We start from the raw sequence: 17,352 nt of genomic DNA, 5'->3' as shown, positions 1-17,352 counted from the left end.
CTTCGGTAGTATGGGAGTGGGCTCAACGGACCTCTCCTCTGTGTCATACCGCCGAGACAGGGCGTCTGCCTTTCCGTTCTGGGACCCAGGGATGTAAGTGATCTTATACACGAACCGGGCTAGAAACATAGTCCACCGAGCCTGGCGAGGATTTAGTCTCCTAGCTGCCCGAATGTATTCCAGGTTACGGTGGTCAGTCAAAATGAGAAAAGGGTGTTGAGCCCCCTCAAGCCAATGCCTCCACACCTTTAGGGCCTGTACCACGGCTAACAGCTCCCTGTCCCCTACGTCATAATTTCACTCCGCCGGACTGAGCTTTTTCGAGTAAAAAGCACAGGGGCGGAGTTTAGGTGGCGTGCCGGACCGTTGCGAGAGAACGGCCCCGATACCGGCTTCTGACGCGTCCACCTCCACTTGGAATGGTAAAGCGGGATCCGGATGCGCCAGCACCGGAGCCGAAGTAAACAGGTCCTTCAGTCTCCCAAAAGCCCTGTCCGCCTCAGCTGACCACCGCAAGCGCACCGGACCCCCCTTCAGAAGGGACGTTATGGGAGCTGCCACCTGTCCAAAACCCAGGATAAACCTCCGGTAGTAATTCGCAAAGCCCAAGAACTGCTGCACCTCTTTAATCGTGGTTGGGGTTTGCCAATTACATTTTTACATTTACATTTTAGTCATTTAGCAGACGCTCTTATCCAGAGCGACTTACAGGAGCAATTAGGGTTAAGTGCCTTGCTCAAGGGCACATTTACGTCATTTAGCAGACGCTCTTATCCAGAGCGACTCACAAATTGGTGCATTCACCCTATAGCCAGTGGGATAACCACTTTACAAATTTTTTTTTGGGGGGGGGGGGTAGAAGGATTACTTTATCCTATCCCAGGTATTCCTTAAAGAGGTGGGGTTTCAAATGTCTCCGGAAGGTGGTGAGTGACTCCGCTGTCCTGGCGTCGTGAGGGAGCTTGTTCCACCATTGGGGTGCCAGAGCAGCGAACAGTTTTGACTGGGCTGAGCGGGAGCTATGCTTCCGCAGAGGAAGGGGAGCCAGCAGGCCAGAGGTGGATGAACGCAATGCCCTCGTTTGGGTGTAGGGACTGATCAGAGCCCGAAGGTACAGAGGTGCCGTTCCCCTCACTGCTCCATAGGCAAGCACCATGGTCTTGTAACGGATGCGAGCTTCAACTGGAAGCCAGTGGAGTGTGCGGAGGAGGGGGGTGACGTGAGAGAACTTGGGAAGGTTGAACACCAGACGGGCTGCGGCATTCTGGATGAGTTGTAGGGGTTTAATGGCACAGGCAGCGAGGCCAGCCAACAGCGAGTTGCAGTAATCCAGACGGGAGATGACAAGTGCCTGGATTAGGACCTGTGCCGCTTCCTGTGTAAGGCAGGGTCGTACTCTCCAAATGTTGTAGAGCATGAACCTGCAGGAGCGGGTCACCGCCTTGATGTTAGCGGAGAACGACAGGGTGTTGTCCAGGGTCACGCCAAGGCTCTTCGCACTCTGGGAGGAGGACACAACGGAGTTGTCAACCGTGATGGCGAGATCATGGAACGGGCAGTCCTTCCCCGGGAGGAAGAGCAGCTCCGTCTTGCCAGGGTTCAGCTTGAGGTGGTGATCCGTCATCCATACTGATATGTCGGCCAGACATGCAGAGATGCGATTCGCCACCTGGTTATCAGAAGGGGGAAAGGAGAAGATTAGTTGTGTATCGTCAGCGTAGCAATGATAGGAGAGGCCATGTGAGGATATGACAGAGCCAAGTGACTTGGTGTATAGGGAGAAAAGGAGAGGGCCTAGAACTGAGCCCTGGGGGACACCAGTGGTGAGAGCACGTGGTGCGGAGACAGCTTCTCGCCACGCCACTTGGTAGGAGCGACCGGTCAGGTAGGACGCAATCCAGGAGTGAGCCGCGCCGGAGATGCCCAGCTCGGAGAGGGTGGAGAGGAGGATCTGATGGTTCACAGTATCAAAGGCAGCAGACAGGTCTAGAAGGACAAGAGCAGAGGAAAGAGAGTTAGCTTTAGCAGTGCGGAGAGCCTCCGTGACACAGAGAAGAGCAGTCTCAGTTGAATGACCAGTCCTGAAACCTGACTGGTTTGGATCAAGAAGGTCATTCTGAGAGAGATAGCAAGAGAGTTGGCTAAAGACGGCACGCTCAATAGTTTTGGAAAGAAAAGAAAGAAGGGATACTGGTCTGTAGTTGTTGACATCAGTGGGATCGAGTGTTGGTTTTTTGAGAAGGGGAGCAACTCTCGCTCTCTTGAAGACGGAAGGGACATGGCCAGCGGTCAAGGATGAGTTGATCAGCGAGGTGAGGTAGGGGAGAAGGTCACCGGAGATGGTCTGGAGAAGAGAGGAGGGGATGGGGTCAAGCGGGCAGGTTGTTGGGCGGCCTGCAGTCACAAGTCGCAGGATTTTATCTGGAGAGAGAGGGGAGAAAGAAGTCAAAGCATAGGGTAGGGCAGTGTGAGTAGGACCAGCAGTGACATTAGACTTAACAAACGAGGATCGGATGTCGTCAACCTTCTTTTCAAAGTGGTTGACGAAGTCATCCACAGAGAGAAAGGAGGGGGGGGGGGGAGGATTCAGCAGGGAGGAAAATGTGGCAAAGAGCTTCCTAGGGTTAGAGACAGATGCTTGGAATTTAGAGTGGTAGAAAGTGGCCTTAGCAGCAGAAACAGATGAAGAAAATGTAGAGAGGAGGGAGTGAAAAGATGCCAGGTCGGCAGGGAGTTTAGTTTTCTTCCATTTCCGCTCCGCTGCCCGGAGCTCTGTTCTGTGAGCTCGCAATGAGTCATCAAGCCACGGAGCTGGAGGGGAGGACCGAGCCGGCCGGGAGGATAGGGGACACAGAGAGTCAAAGGATGCAGAAAGGGAGGAGAGGAGGGTTGAGGAGGCAGAATCAGGAGATTGGAGGGAGAAGGATTGAGCAGAGGGAAGAGATGATAGGATGGAAGAGGAGAGAGTAGTGGGAGAGAGAGAGCGAAGGTTGCGGCGGCGCATTACCATCTGTGTAGGAGCAGAGTGAGTAGTGTTGGAGGAGAGCGAGAGAGAAAAGGAAACAAAGTAGTGGTCGGAGACATGGAGGGGAGTTGCAGTGAGATTAGTAGAAGAGCAGCATCTAGTAAAGATGAGGTCAAGCGTATTGCCTGCCTTGTGAGTAGGGGGGGACGGTGAGAGGGTGAGGTCAAAAGAGGAGAGGAGTGGAAAGAAGGAGGCAGAGAGAAATGAGTCAAATGTGGACATAGGGAGGTTGAAATCCCCCAAAACTGTGAGGGGTGAGCCATCCTCAGGAAAGGAACTTATCAAGGCGTCAAGCTCATTGATGAACTCTCCAAGGGAACCTGGAGGGCGATAGATGACAAGGATATTAAGCTTAAATGGGCTAGTGACTGTGACAGCATGGAATTCAAATGAGGAGATAGACAGATGGGTTAGGGGAAAAATTGAGAATGTCCACTTGGGAGAGATGAGGATTCCTGTGCCACCACCCCTCTGACCAGATGCTCTCGGGGTATGCGAGAACACATGGTCAGACGAGGAGAGAGCAGTAGGAGTAGCAGTGTTTTCAGTGGTAATCCATGTTTCCGTCAGCGCCAGGAAGTCGAGGGACTGGAGGTTAGCATAGGCTGGGATGAAGTCAGCTTTGTTGGCAGGAGAACGGCAGTTCCAGAGGCTGCCTGAGACCTGGAACTCCAGGTGTGGGGTGCGTGCAGGGACCACCAGGTTAGAGAGGCAGCAGCCACGCGGTGTGAGGCGTTTGTGTAGCCTGTGCAGAGAGGAGAGAACAGGGATAGGCAGAGGCATAGTTGACAGGCTGTAGCAAATGGCTACAATAATGCAGAGGAGATCGGAATGAAATGAACTAAACATCTGGGAGAGGAGAGAGCAGGGCCTCCCTCACCAAAACTTCCACCTCAGAAACTATAATTGTTTCACTGAACCACCCGAACAAAAACTCTCCCAACTTCCACCTTTTAGAAATCAGAATTGTTGTGAACCACAGCGGTTCAATGTTTAAAGGAATAGACTCAACCCACTTTATTCAGCTAGCTAACTATGACACCATAGCTAACTAGCATGCTAGCATCCAATAACACACAGTTTAGCACCAACACTTGGTCACAACAAACCACCAATAGTGTGTTAACACACTAAGCAGATAATTCGTGTCCGTGTCTAGTTCCTTTCATAACGCAGCAATAATTAAACGTTGGCTAGCTAGCACAAATATATTGTATTTAGCTGCCACAGTACAGCACACAATGGCTACTGTGTTGACTCTGTTCGAAAAAACGGCTAGCTAGCTAGCTTCGTGCTACACCCGGCACCGCCGAAAACAATGCCAACCTACAGTAGCTACCCACAACAGCCCACGATGCCTAACTATGACACCATAGCTAACTAGCATGCTAGCATCCAATAACACACAGTTTAGCACCAATACTTGGTTACAACAAACTACCAATAGTGTGTTAACACACTAAACAGATCATTCGTGTCCGTGTCTAGTTCCTTTCATAACGCAGCAATAATTAAACGTTGGCTAGCTAGCACAAGTATATTGTATTTAGCTACTACAGTACAGTTAGCTGGTCGTGTTGGCTAGCTAGCAATGGCTACTGTGTTGACTTTGTTTGAAGAACGGCTAGCTAGCTAGCTTCGTGCTACACCCGGCACCGCCGAAAAACAATGCTAACCTACAGTAACTACCCACAACAGCCCACGATGCCTAACTATGACGCCATAGCTAACTAGCATGCTAGCATCCAATAACACACAGTTTAGCACCAATACTTGGTTACAACAAACTACCAATAGTGTGTTAACACACTAAACAGATAATTCGTGTCCGTGTCTAGTTCCTTTCATAACGCAGCAAAAATTAAACGTTGGCTAGCTAGCACATTAACATTGGAAACAACTCTCCACCGTTGCTAAACGTTACCAGTAGCTACCCGCTAGCTAGCTAGCCTCGTGCTTCGCCGGGCTCCGCCGTAAACAATACTTACCTACAATAATTACCTACGGAAACCTACAATAACTACCTAAATAACTACCTAAATAAACTACCTACAGTACCTAACTACAACTACCTACCTACGATCTAAATACATGGTTTAAGCTTTACTCAACACCATATAAGAAGCCAAGCTTACCTCCTGCTTACCTCCTGCTAGAGAAAACACAACCTCTCCCGACCAAGCAGGAACGTACATCGTACGGTCAACCTCCATCTTCACCCCTGACGTGGACAACTGATAACCCAAAAAGGAGACAGACTCCTGGAAGAACAGACATTTCTCTGCCTTGACATACAGGTCGTGCTCCAACAGCCTCCTCAACACTCGGCGCACCAGGGCTACATGCTCGGCTCGGGTAGAACTGTACACCAGAATATCGTCTATGTACACGACCACTCCCTGCCCCTGCATGTCCCGGAAAATCTCATCCACAAAGGATTGGAAGACTGACGGAGCATTCATTAACCCGTATGGCATGACGAGATACTCGTAATGACCCGAGGTGGTACTAAATGCTGTCTTCCATTCATCGCCCTCCCTAATGCGCACCAAGTTGTAGGCGCTCCTGAGGTCCAATTTTGTGAAGAACCGTGCCCCGTGTAATGACTCCGTCATAGTCGCAATCAGAGGGAGTGGATAACTGTATTTCACAGTAATCTGATTGAGACCGCGGTAATCAATACACAGGCGCAAACCTCCATCTTTTTTCTTCACAAAAAAGAAGCTTGAGGACGCAGGGGAAGTGGAGGGCCGTATGTATCCCTGTCTCAGAGACTCGGCTATGTATGTCTCCATCGCCCTCTTCTCCTCTTGCAACAAAGGATACACATGGCTCCGCGGGAGCGCAGCTCCTGCCTGGAGGTCTATCGCACAATCCCCCTGTCTATGAGGTGGCAATCGCGCCGCCCTCGCCTTGCTAAACACGAGTGCTAAATCCTCATACTCGGGGGGAACGTGCATTGCGGGCACTTGGTTTGGACTCTCCACCGAGGTCGCCCCCACGGAAACACCCAGACATAGCCCCACACACTGGGCAGACCACCCCTTAAGAGCCCTCTCTCGCCACGAAATAGTGGGATCATGAGTAATCAACCAGGGAAGCCCCAGCACCACCGGATACGCAGGAGAGTCGATCAGATATAGCTGAATCGTCTCCTCATGACCCCCCTGCGTCTCCATCCTAAGTGGCGCTGTGACCTCCCTAATTAACCCCGATCCCAACGGACGGCTATCTAGGGCATGTACAGGGAAGGGATTTTTAACAGGAAGGAGAGGAATCCCTAACTCTATACAAAATGTTCGATCTACAAAATTCCCAGCTGCGCCTGAATCTACTAGCGCCTTATGCTGGGAACGAGGTGCAACCTGTGAAAAACAAACAGGTATGGTTAGGTGCACGACAGAGAGCTCTGGGTAAGTGGGGCGCCTACTCACCTGGAAGGACTCCCCAGTGCGTGGCCTGCCGTCTCGTCCCCCTGGAGACCCTCCCCAGCACCTAGCCGCAGTGTGTCCTCCACGGCCACAGTTGGTGCAGGGGACGGCCCCCCTCGGACTCCTTCTCCTCCGTTCTCTAGCGCCAGCCCCCCCGAGCTCCATAGGACTCGGCTCGGAGGTGGTGGAGGGTGGAATGGGCGACCCCCACCCAGGACGTCCGCGGGTGGCCAGCAGGGTGTCTAGACGAATGGCCATGTCAACCAATTGGTCAAACGTGAGAGTGGTGTCCCTGCAAGCCAACTCTCTACGGACGTCCTCCCGGAGGCTGCAGCGGAAGTGGTCTATGAGGGCCCGCTCATTCCACCCTGCATCTGCCGCTAGAGTCCGGAACTCCAGTGCAAACTCTTGGGCGCTCCTCATCCCCTGCCGGAGGTAGAATAGACGCTCCCCCGCCGCTTTCCCCTCCGGTGGATGGTCGAACACAGCCCGGAAGCGGCGGGAGAACTCCGCATATGTGATCGTTGCGGCGTCTATCCTCCTCCATTTGCCGTTGGCACACTTCAACGCCTTGCCGGTGAGACAGGAGATGAGGGCGGAAACGCTCTCGTGTCCCGAGGGCACCGGGTGTACGGTGGCTAGGTAGAGTTCGACTTGTAAAAGGAAACCCTGACACCCGGCAGCGGTGCCATCATACGCCCTCGGGAGCGAGAGCCGAATCCCACTGGGTTCCGGAGGTTGGACAGGTGGACTGACCGATGGTGGTGGTGTGGTAGGTGGAGGCTTGGGTAACCCGCTGGTCTCCCATCTACGGAGGGTATTCATCACTCCATCGAGAGCGTTCCTGATCCGGTTGATTCTGTCCTCCTGTCCACGAAGGCGCTCCTCGATTACCTCGGCGGCAGAGGCTGCTCCTGCTGATTCCATGGAGATCGGTGTGTAATTATGTCAGGTTCGAGCGTGGATGTGGTGTGGAATCAAGCGCAGGACAACAGAGGCTTCGTTCAACAGTCTTTAGTGAAGACACGAAAACAAGACACACGGCTAAATCCAAGCCGGAAGGCAAGCGAACTTTACGCACACTGAGTACAGCTCAAAATACAAAACAAAATGCGCACACTGTGCGGACACTCTCTCCAAACAAACACGAGAGAGAGAAGTACTAGCAGCCCTTGCTGACATAAGAAACAATTACACACAACACATGACAAAATCCAAGAGAACTTATAGGACACATAATTAACACTAACAATGAACGGGTGTACAAACAGACCAAACCAAACAAACATCGAAACATAGAACGGTGGCAGCTAGTACTCCGGAGACGACGACCACCGAAGCCTGCCCGAACAAGGAGGAGGAGAAGCCTCGGCCGAAACCGTGACAAGTGGAGTATATACTGTTGCCTTGGTCAGTATATATACAATCAGATTGACCCAACCCCATTCCACATTAAAATATTCCATTTAGGGTAGATTTACACATAAGCAAATGAGTTGCTAACCCCCATACCACTTCACACCTCACAATACCTCTGCAGCTCAGATGGGAAGTGGGTTCAATCCCTGGGACCACCCATACACAAAAATGTATGCACGCATGACTGTAAGTCACTTTGGATAAAAGCGTCTGCTAAATGGCATATTATTATTATATTATTATAGAACATTTGGGTACCATTGGGACACGCTTTTACAGAACCCTGTTGCAGGTCTATACGAGAAGAACTGATTAATTTCCAGAGGGTTGAATGCAGTGTTTTTCACTAACTGCAGGGAGTGAAATCAAAACCACGTTTAAGGTCAATCTTAACACTTCCGGTTGCTCCAGGAAGCTTAAAATCAACACAGGTAATCCTTATAGTCATAGAAGACAGTTTGATATGGCAATCATAACCCACATAGGCATCAGGTTGAAGTTAGGGCAGCAGGCAATGTATTTCTATGGAAAATGACCCTAAATGCACCCTCTTTTCACTGTTAAGGGTTAATTCCACATGGTCAAAGGTAGGCTTGCACAGATCGGGAGGACCTTAGGAGTGTTCCTGTGGTTGAATTGTGTTTCTAGCCTCAACGATTCTAATGCTCTCACCCAAAAGCACCTCAAATGTAGGTCAGGCTTCATTTTGGGCCTTGTCCTGAGACCTTTCTTGATGTCTATATTTTAGCCCAAAAAACGTCAGAGCCTGCTGATCTTCAAATATGTTGCTCTTTCTATGTCCCCCAACCATATTCTGGAAATATATTAATTTCAGACTTCTGGACATAAAACTTACTATCTAACCCTAACAGCTTGTGAAAACCACACACAGACATGTGAAATCCCTTAGCTAGATGAGCCTCAAACATCAGAGCAATGGCCTAGGCGACAACACCTTGGGTGGGCAATTGTCTTCCAAATGAATGTTCATATATAACACGCCATTCTCCAAATCAATGTTTCTATATAGCATGTCATTCTCCTTGCATTATGCTGTTGGGTCAGGGACGAGGGAGGTTGAAATGCTGGGAAAAACTTCTCCACAGAATTTCCACGTAGCATTTCAACATTTTTCAAATGAGAGTAACGGTTTGTGACTGGGCAGGGAGTGCAGGCCTAAAGGCCTGGATGTCTGTGCTCTCAAAAAAAACCCCGGATAAAAACCCGGAATGTAAGCATATTATTATATCTGCTGTACCTCTGGAGTTACAGGGAGTAAGCTGTACTCTCAGGCCCAGTGAGAGAGGGTTTTACTAGGCAGGGAGTGTGGAACTAGAGGCCTGTAGTTCCAGAGGTCACAAAGGTCAATGTGGGCCTGCATGGAAGTCATTTGGGCCACAGGGAAAAGGCACAAGTGAATAGGTGGGTGAGTCAAACTGTCTCACAGGGGGGAAGAGCAGGCAGACCCTGTGGAGGCTGGCTGCTCTCTCCCCCTTTTTTTTAGGCCTGCTGTACCCCTGGAGTTACCCCTAACGTCAAATAACATTAGGCTATGTTAATCTATTCTTGATTAAAGAATCATCAAAGGTTGTGAAAAAGTAGACTGTGGGTAGCGCTATTGAGCACCCCATGGCCACCAGGGGTATGGGATTGCATAATTATGTCTGATTAATGTAAAATATTATTTGTGCCAAGCCATAAGACTGAGCTACAAAAAACATTCCATGACCAGACCTGACCTCTTACAAAGGTTTCCTGGTGTTGTATAAAGGTTAATGGCAGAAAACAAGTGTATGTATAGAAATGCTTATAGAAACGTTGTTACATCGATATTGATGCTTCTAGAAGCTCAAAAAATTTACAATATTAACATTCAACAGCCTATATGTGGCCTTTCAACCCCTATACCCATTACCCATTATTTGTGGTCCTCTGTAGCTCAGCTGGTAGAGCACGGCGCTTGTAAAGCCAAGGTAGTGGGTACGATCCCCGGGACCAACCATACACAAAAATGTATGCACGCATGACTGTAAGTCGCTTTGGATAAAAGCGTCTGCTAAATGGCATATTATTATATTATTACCCGCATGGCCTTATAACCGCACTTCTATTGCCATGGTCCTCGGCACATCATATTCCTGATAAGCAACTGCTTTTCTAAAAAGCAGTTGAGGCATGATTTGGCTTTGATCTTCATCAAATATTTTCGCGGACAACTAGCTTAGAGCGCAAACAGATAGACGGTCTGTCTCAATGCGCTAAACATGCTGCATGTCAATATGACTCAGGGGTAGGCCTATATCCAACAGAAAAAATTCAGGTAAATTAATATATGTAATAGCATTAAATATACTGTGTATATAATCCATATACATATATACTTTGAGACCTCCGACTGCGACACTGAACTGGAACATGAGGGTTGCTGTGGTGCAGAGGAAGCTGGCAATGTGGAAGGCAAGATATTTGTCTTTCTTTGGCAAGGTCCTGAAGGTGGATGTACTGCCTTCCCTTCTGTATTTGGCATACATTTATCCATTGCCAGCGAGCATGAGGGGGCTAGTATGGCTTGTTTCAGTTCATGTGGGGGGGCAGGTATGAGTATGTCGCCAGGGCTCGCATGCTCTCAACCATCGGGGAGGGTGGGAGGGGAGTCCCACATTTCCCACTCAAGCTGGACTCTATTTTTGTTTCGTTTTTGTTGAATGAGCTCGCTAATCCGGTGATTCATCCCTCCGGTTATTTTCTGCGGGTGTTTTTCTCGTACCAGGCGAGAAGCGTAATGGTGTGGTCCAACACGGGTCCTCGGGCTGAACAGCTGCCGTGGCACTTCAGCCATGCGGTGAAGTGGCTGCGTGCGCATCCCGAGGTTGAAGTCGCCCGAGTAGGTTTGGATCACAGACACCTGTACGAGGAGGTTAGACGTAGCGTTTGTGCGGCCCCTGTGGTGGGTACCCCTGCTGTGGTCTGGGAGAACATACAGGTGCGGGGTTTGGACAACCGCCTCAAGGATCTAAATTGGTTAAGCCTCCACAAGTGCTTGCTGGTAAGATCCATCGTACCGGCATAGTTTGGCACGATCCCCTCAGTGTCCGAGACCAACTTGCGTTGGGGAGGAGACGATACGCCACATGTACTGGGACTGTGCTTTCGCAGGAGTAGTGTGGGCCAGGGCAGTGTTTACTAGGTAGAGTTAAGGGGGATTTTGTTTTAACATGGGCGAGGGTGGAGAGAGGAATAGGGAGAGCAGGAGGGGTAAGTAGGGAACGTTTTTTGTTGTGGCTGATCAGCCTTCTTAAACAAGGGCTGTGGGATGTTAGGCAAAGTTTGGTAAAGTCGGGGGCAAACTGTGGGGTGGAGGGAAGTGAGGAGAGTGGAGGGAGATTTGAGAGGGAGGATAAGGAGGGAGGAGAGGAAGTGGGGTCACCATGCCACCATAGAGCGATGGAAAGGGGGGCTAGGGCTGGTCAGCACCTGTAGGGTGAGTAAAGAGCCCCTTAATTTATTTGTCTATATTTTTTGTGTTAGTTTGTGGTTTTTTGTTGTTTTGTACCTTTTATACTTTACTTACTTTTTTTTTCTTATTGTTTGTTTTCCTTGTTTCCCCATCCTCTTGTATCCTTAGTTTTAACCCCCTTGTTTCTTTTTGTGTAGTGTTTGCTAGCTGGGTTGGCTTGCTGGCTAGCCGGCCTGTTAGCTTTAGCTTGACTGGCCTGCTAGCCTCCTCGCCCCTCAGGCTTGGCAGGCATTGTTTGTTGGTTTTTGTAGTCCCCGTTAACCCATCCATACTCGTCCAATAGTTTTTTTTCCATCCCCTGAATTTTCCCTTGTCTTGGTTTTTGTTTGTTGCTTTTTGTTGCCACTTGGGGGGGCATTTTGCTGGCTGGCCGGCCAGCTAGCTGGTTAGCATAGCCTGGCCTGCTGGTGAGGCCAGCTAGCCTCCTCACCCCTCAATATTGTCTAGATAGTGAGTATTCTTTTTTTTTTTCTGTGTCACCCTTATCCTCCAAAAGGAACTCAATTTTATACCTGCGCAGGTGAACTGCTTCGATGTTGCGCCAGCTTCCAAAGGGAGTTCTGGGGGAAACTCCAGAATGCCCAGAACACCCAGGGATCTCTAGCAGCTATGTTTGAGATGATCAAGCTGACGGACAATAGCATTAAAACCGTTATTGTCCGTATGTATAATGAAACGGTACAACAACGTGAAAGGGCCCCTGACCCAGGTGAAGAATCCCGATGGGATCTGGACAGGGGCCTGGAGGGTCACTGTCCAGCAGAGGGAGGATCCCGGGGGCTATGGTGGGTTGAAAGCCATCCCATCCACCATAGTCCTTGGAGAGAACAGGGGCCATGTTCACTACCAGGACCAGCCTAAGCTGTGCCGAGCATGGCCACCTAGCAGAAGCCTGCGATAAGGTGGTCTGCATGAAGTGCCGGGAGGTGGGCCACCGCTACGAGGATTGCACGAATGGAAGGTCATGCAACCTCTGTGGCGAGCGGTCCCACCTCATCCGCAGCTGCCCCTCCTCCTGGGCCAATAAGGTTAGGCTTGGCCGGATGGAGGCGGCGGCTGCGGACCGGTCTTACGAGCGCCAGAAGGAGAAAGTGGCAGTTGCCAAGGTGGCAGTAGTGGCGGTAGTGGAGGTGGTGGTGGTGGTAGAGGTGGAGGGCGCGGAAGGCGCAGTGGGGGGAGGGGAGGAACCCCCCCCCCCCCCCAAACCACCCTGCCCCAGACTGAAGCGACCCCTGAAGGAGAAAGGGCCGAGAGAATGCTCTGGAGAGAGAGAGCTCCCCAAGTGGGTCTGACAATATGATGACAACGAAACGACACTGTCAAGCGAGGAAGGTGCAGGAGAGGGGGGAGAGACCCTGGGCGAACACCTTCCCATACGGAAGAGAAACGCAGAGGAGCTCTCCGACCCTGAACAGGGTGAGGAAAAAAAGGGCAAATTGGAGTGGGAGAGCTCCCAGGGGGAGGATGAGTCCAGGGTCTTCCCATCCAACTCTCCAAACCAGGAATCATTTTTAAACCCTGTTTTAACCTCCTCTCCCTTACCCCGTAGGGAGAGAAAGGATCTGAAAAATAACCCCTTTTTAGCCAACTGTACTTTTATGGGGAGGGATTTTAACGTGCTAAATGTATATGGTTTTAATAACAAACACGACCGTTGCACACTTTTAGAAGACCTGCAGTACCACATCCTGGGGAGGGATCCTCCAGTGGTGGGTGGGGATTTTAACTGTTTTAAGTAGAGCAGACAGGAGAGGAGCGGGAGAAGATTTTAAGGTAGATAGGTCTAGGGTTTTATTGCAAGGGTTGTGCAGGGATTTTAAACTAACTGACTGTTTTAAAACCCTGCATCCAAGAGAGGAGGGCTTCACCTGGACCAGTGGTGACGGCACCAGAGCCTCTCGCATTGACTATCTGTTTACCCGTGACTGCCCGCCAACTGATGCTAGAATAACCCCTGCTTTCTTCTCAGATCACGTAATGCTGACGTGCACCCTTTCACTAACTTCGGGTGTGACTGTAGGAAGAGGGCCCTGGAAACTGAACTGCTCCCTTTTAGAAGATGATAGAGTAGTTAGCCAGTACAGGGAGCAGTTCAGCCAGTGGCAGACGCTACAGGACTTTTTTGATACACGAGCACAGTGGTGGGAAATGGTGAAGGGTAAGACGAGGACCTTCTTTAGAGAGATAGGAAAGAGAAAAAGTAAGGAAAAAGATAGACGCATGTTGGGACTGCAGAAGTGACTGGAGCGTTATTTTAACCTAAACCAACAAGGCCTTGATTTTAACGAAGACATCAAAGAAGTAAAGAAAGAAATGGCATTTTTTAGCAGAACAGAAGAGCAAGGGGGTTATTTTAAGAAGCAAGGAAAGGGAATTAGAAGAGGGGGAGAAGTGCACTAGGTACTTTTTTTAAAAGATAGTTAGTAAGGCTGGATAATGACAGGTTTAAAAGATAAAGATGGGGTTTTAAAAACAGACACAGAGGGAATAAAAGAAGTAGTCGAGGGTTTTTATGGGGAATTGTTCGGTTTTAAAGATGTATGTAATAAATGTTTGAAAATGGTTACCAATCGAAGAAGGAAGTCATTGACGATAGGTTAATCTTATCCATTAACAAAATGAGAGAGATTGTTCATTTACAAGTTGGGCAATGCGGTAATCAAATTGGCGCAAAGGTTTGTACACATCTAGGTGTATTATTGTATATTGTATTTAATGATCTTTCAAAGTGTGCGCGACAAATTTAACCGTTTGGGCTAGTTACAATTTAAATATATTGTCAGATTGAGCACAATACGGCCATAAAGATAGGTTTTTAAAAACAGACACAGAGGGAATTATAGAAGTAGTCGAGGATTTTTATGGGGAACTGTTTGGGGAAAAAGAAGTGTGTGAGGAAACCATGGGGGACGTTTTATCATACATTGACAGGATTTTACCCAACACAGACGACTTAATAAAAGACTTAACAACGACAGAACTCGACAAAGGACTAAGACATTTTAAGAGGGGTAAATCACCGGGGGAGGACGGCCTCCCTTTGGAGTTTTATCTGACCTTTTGGGATGTTTTAGCCGACGAACTTCTGACTGTTTTTACTGACTTTGAACAACTCGACAGACTACCTGACAGTTTTAGAGTAGGGATTGTGACACTTTTACATAAGAAGAATGACAGGACGGACCTTAGGAACTGGCGACCGATCACCCTTTTAAACTTTGACTGCAAACTTATTCTGAGTGTTAAAACCTTAGTAAAGTCTTCTGTTTTAGGGGAGGTGATCCACCCGGATCAAGCCTGTGCCATTCCGGGAAGGAAGATCACGGACAGCCTAGTACTGATCAGAGATGCCATCTGTTATGCGAGAGACAGAAACATGCGGCTTATAGTCCTAAATTTAGACTTTGAGAAAGCTTTTGATCGGGTCTCGCACCAGTACCTCTTCAAGGTACTGCAAAAAATGGGGTTCCCTGAAAGGTTTCTAGCTTGGGTGGGATTGCTGTATGGGGACATCACCAGCAGAATCCTTGTAAATGGGCATTTGTCAAGAGCAGTGGGAGTACACTGCGGCGTCCGTCAGGGATGTCCATTATCTCCCCTCCTGTTTGTGGCCTGCATAGAACCACTGGCACAGGTCTTGAGAAGGGACCAACGGATCAGTGGGGTGGGTATCCCGGGGAGTGGGGGGATGACCGCCAAGTGCGTCTTTTACATGGACGACGTCAACATTTTATGCACTGACCTTTTATCTGTTGACAGGACTCTGGACAGGACTGACTGGTACGGACGAGCCTCTGGGGCGAGACTGAACAGAGACAAGACGGAGGCCCAATTTTTCGGACCGTGGGCAGACTCAGACTTGACAGGACTACCACTGACAGTAAAAATGACTGACATTAGAGTTCTAGGGGTTAAATTTGACAGAGAGGGAGGTGGTAGTGGGAATTGGACCGGGACGTTAGGGACAGTAAGACAGAGACTAGGGTTTTGGGGACTGAGACAGCTGACTTTTGAGGGCAAGGTTTTAATCATAAAGGCTGTGATTTTACCTGTCCTTTTACTAATCAGTTCTGTTTTTATTCCCCCTAGGAAAACATTATTAGCTCTGGACCGGATGTTGTTTTATTTTCTGTGGGGAAGCAAGTGGGAGAGGCTGAGGAGGGAGGTGGTGAAGAGGCCCAGGTTCAAGGGGGGGAAAGGCTTGCCTGACCTCTACTTGTTCCTGGGCAGCCGCTATACGGCGTTACATCTTACTCTTGCCACCTCCCCGGTCAACAACAAGACCCAGGCCCTCGCACGGTTCTGGCTGGGATCTTACCTCAGGTCTCTGAGGCTGATCCCAGTCGACCTGCGAGCCCCAGTCTCTTTCCTGCTCCCCACACACTATGTACAGCTCAGAACGTTTTTAAGACATTTTAAACTGGAAAAGGAGCCTGTCACTGTTTTAACTAAACACCGCTCTCTTCTCTCTCTTGTGCAGGAACGGGAACCGGTGTGTCCAGTGCGCGGGCTTGCTATAGGCGAGCCCTCAACGGTTTGGCGCAACGTGGCCCATCCTGCTCTGCTGAATCGGCACCGTGACCTGTCCTGGATGGTCGCCCACGAGATCCTCCCGGTCAGGGCCGTTATGCACTCCCGGGGCATGGCGAGGACATCCGCGTGCCCCCGACCAGGCTGCGGCCAAGAAGAGTCGGTGAGGCACTTGCTCTGGGAGTGCAGAGCCGCACGGGACCTGTGGAAGGAAGCAGGCCCCCTGATCTCCCCACGCCTGCCAGCAGGGGAGGACCTAACGCCCCAGCTCGTGCTGTATGGGGTGGGCCGAAGGCCTATTACAACAAAGGCCTTCACACAACTCTGGCCCACCCTCACGTGTCTGAAGGATGCACTGTGGTCCTCCCGCAACCTGCTGGTGGGGAAACAGGTAGAGACCACCCCCCAGGCAGTGGCTTTGGTAGCCACGGAAGCCCTGGGGTGGTACGAACGACAGGGGGCCTCGACCCCAGGCGAAGGGTCCCCCACAACACCCAAGGTCCCGGCGGCCACGGCCTGACAGCGCTGCGGTGCCTAGGGCGATGCGCCTAGGGGAGGAGTCTCCTCTGGGCCCCGACGGACGGGTACGGAGTCGTTTCAGGAAGAGCAGGAGGAGGCTTTTTTGATAAGGACTCACCCCGTTTCTGTACAAAGGACCGAAGACAGCTTTTTTAACAAAGTGACTTTTTGACAGGCTTTTTATGTCTTAAAATTGTTTTTACTTTGTTAAAACATTTATGCACATTTTAAATGGCTTTTAGTAATCGGCTTTTACAAGAATAGGTACTTTTATATAGGATTGTTTTATTGTTTTAAATAAACAACATGTACCTTTTTAAATTTAATTGTAATGCTGGTTTTTATGCACTTGATGCCGTTTTTATGTGTGTAAATGTATTGCAAATGTGAGCTGTTTTAAAGGAAATGTATAATAAAAACTTTTCCAAAAGAAAAATCTGTTCTTATCAGTTTAATATCTGATACGTCCCCCATTGGGGGACTACATATTAAATGGATTTTTCGAACAGGGAGTCGGAAATGGGGCTTGCTCCGTCCGCTCCACGCATCGACCCGGTATTGCAGTACCTCCGGGAACGGTGCAACACTTTGGAGGGAAAACGCTGGACCACACGAAAAGCGCTTCGCCCTTCTTTCAGTTTGGATTTTTTTTTTTCTTTTTCTTTTTTTTAACCTCTCTTCTTCTGCTGGCTGTTTTACCTACCTCCGTGTAGTTGTTTTCATTGACAATGGGAGGAAAGTGTTGCACCGTTCCCGGAGGTACTGCAATACCGGGTCGATGCGTGGAGCGGACGGAGCAAGCCCCATTTCCGACTCCCTGTTCGAAAAATCAATTTAATATGTAGTCCCCCAATGGGGGACGTATCAGATATTAAACTGATAAGAACAGATTTTTTTTATTTTTTATTATT

Source organism: Coregonus lavaretus (genome assembly GCF_964263955.1).
Source record: "Coregonus lavaretus genome assembly, chromosome: 34".
In the NCBI taxonomy this organism is placed as follows: domain Eukaryota; kingdom Metazoa; phylum Chordata; class Actinopteri; order Salmoniformes; family Salmonidae; genus Coregonus; species Coregonus lavaretus.
Note: the sequence above shows the minus strand (reverse complement) of the source record.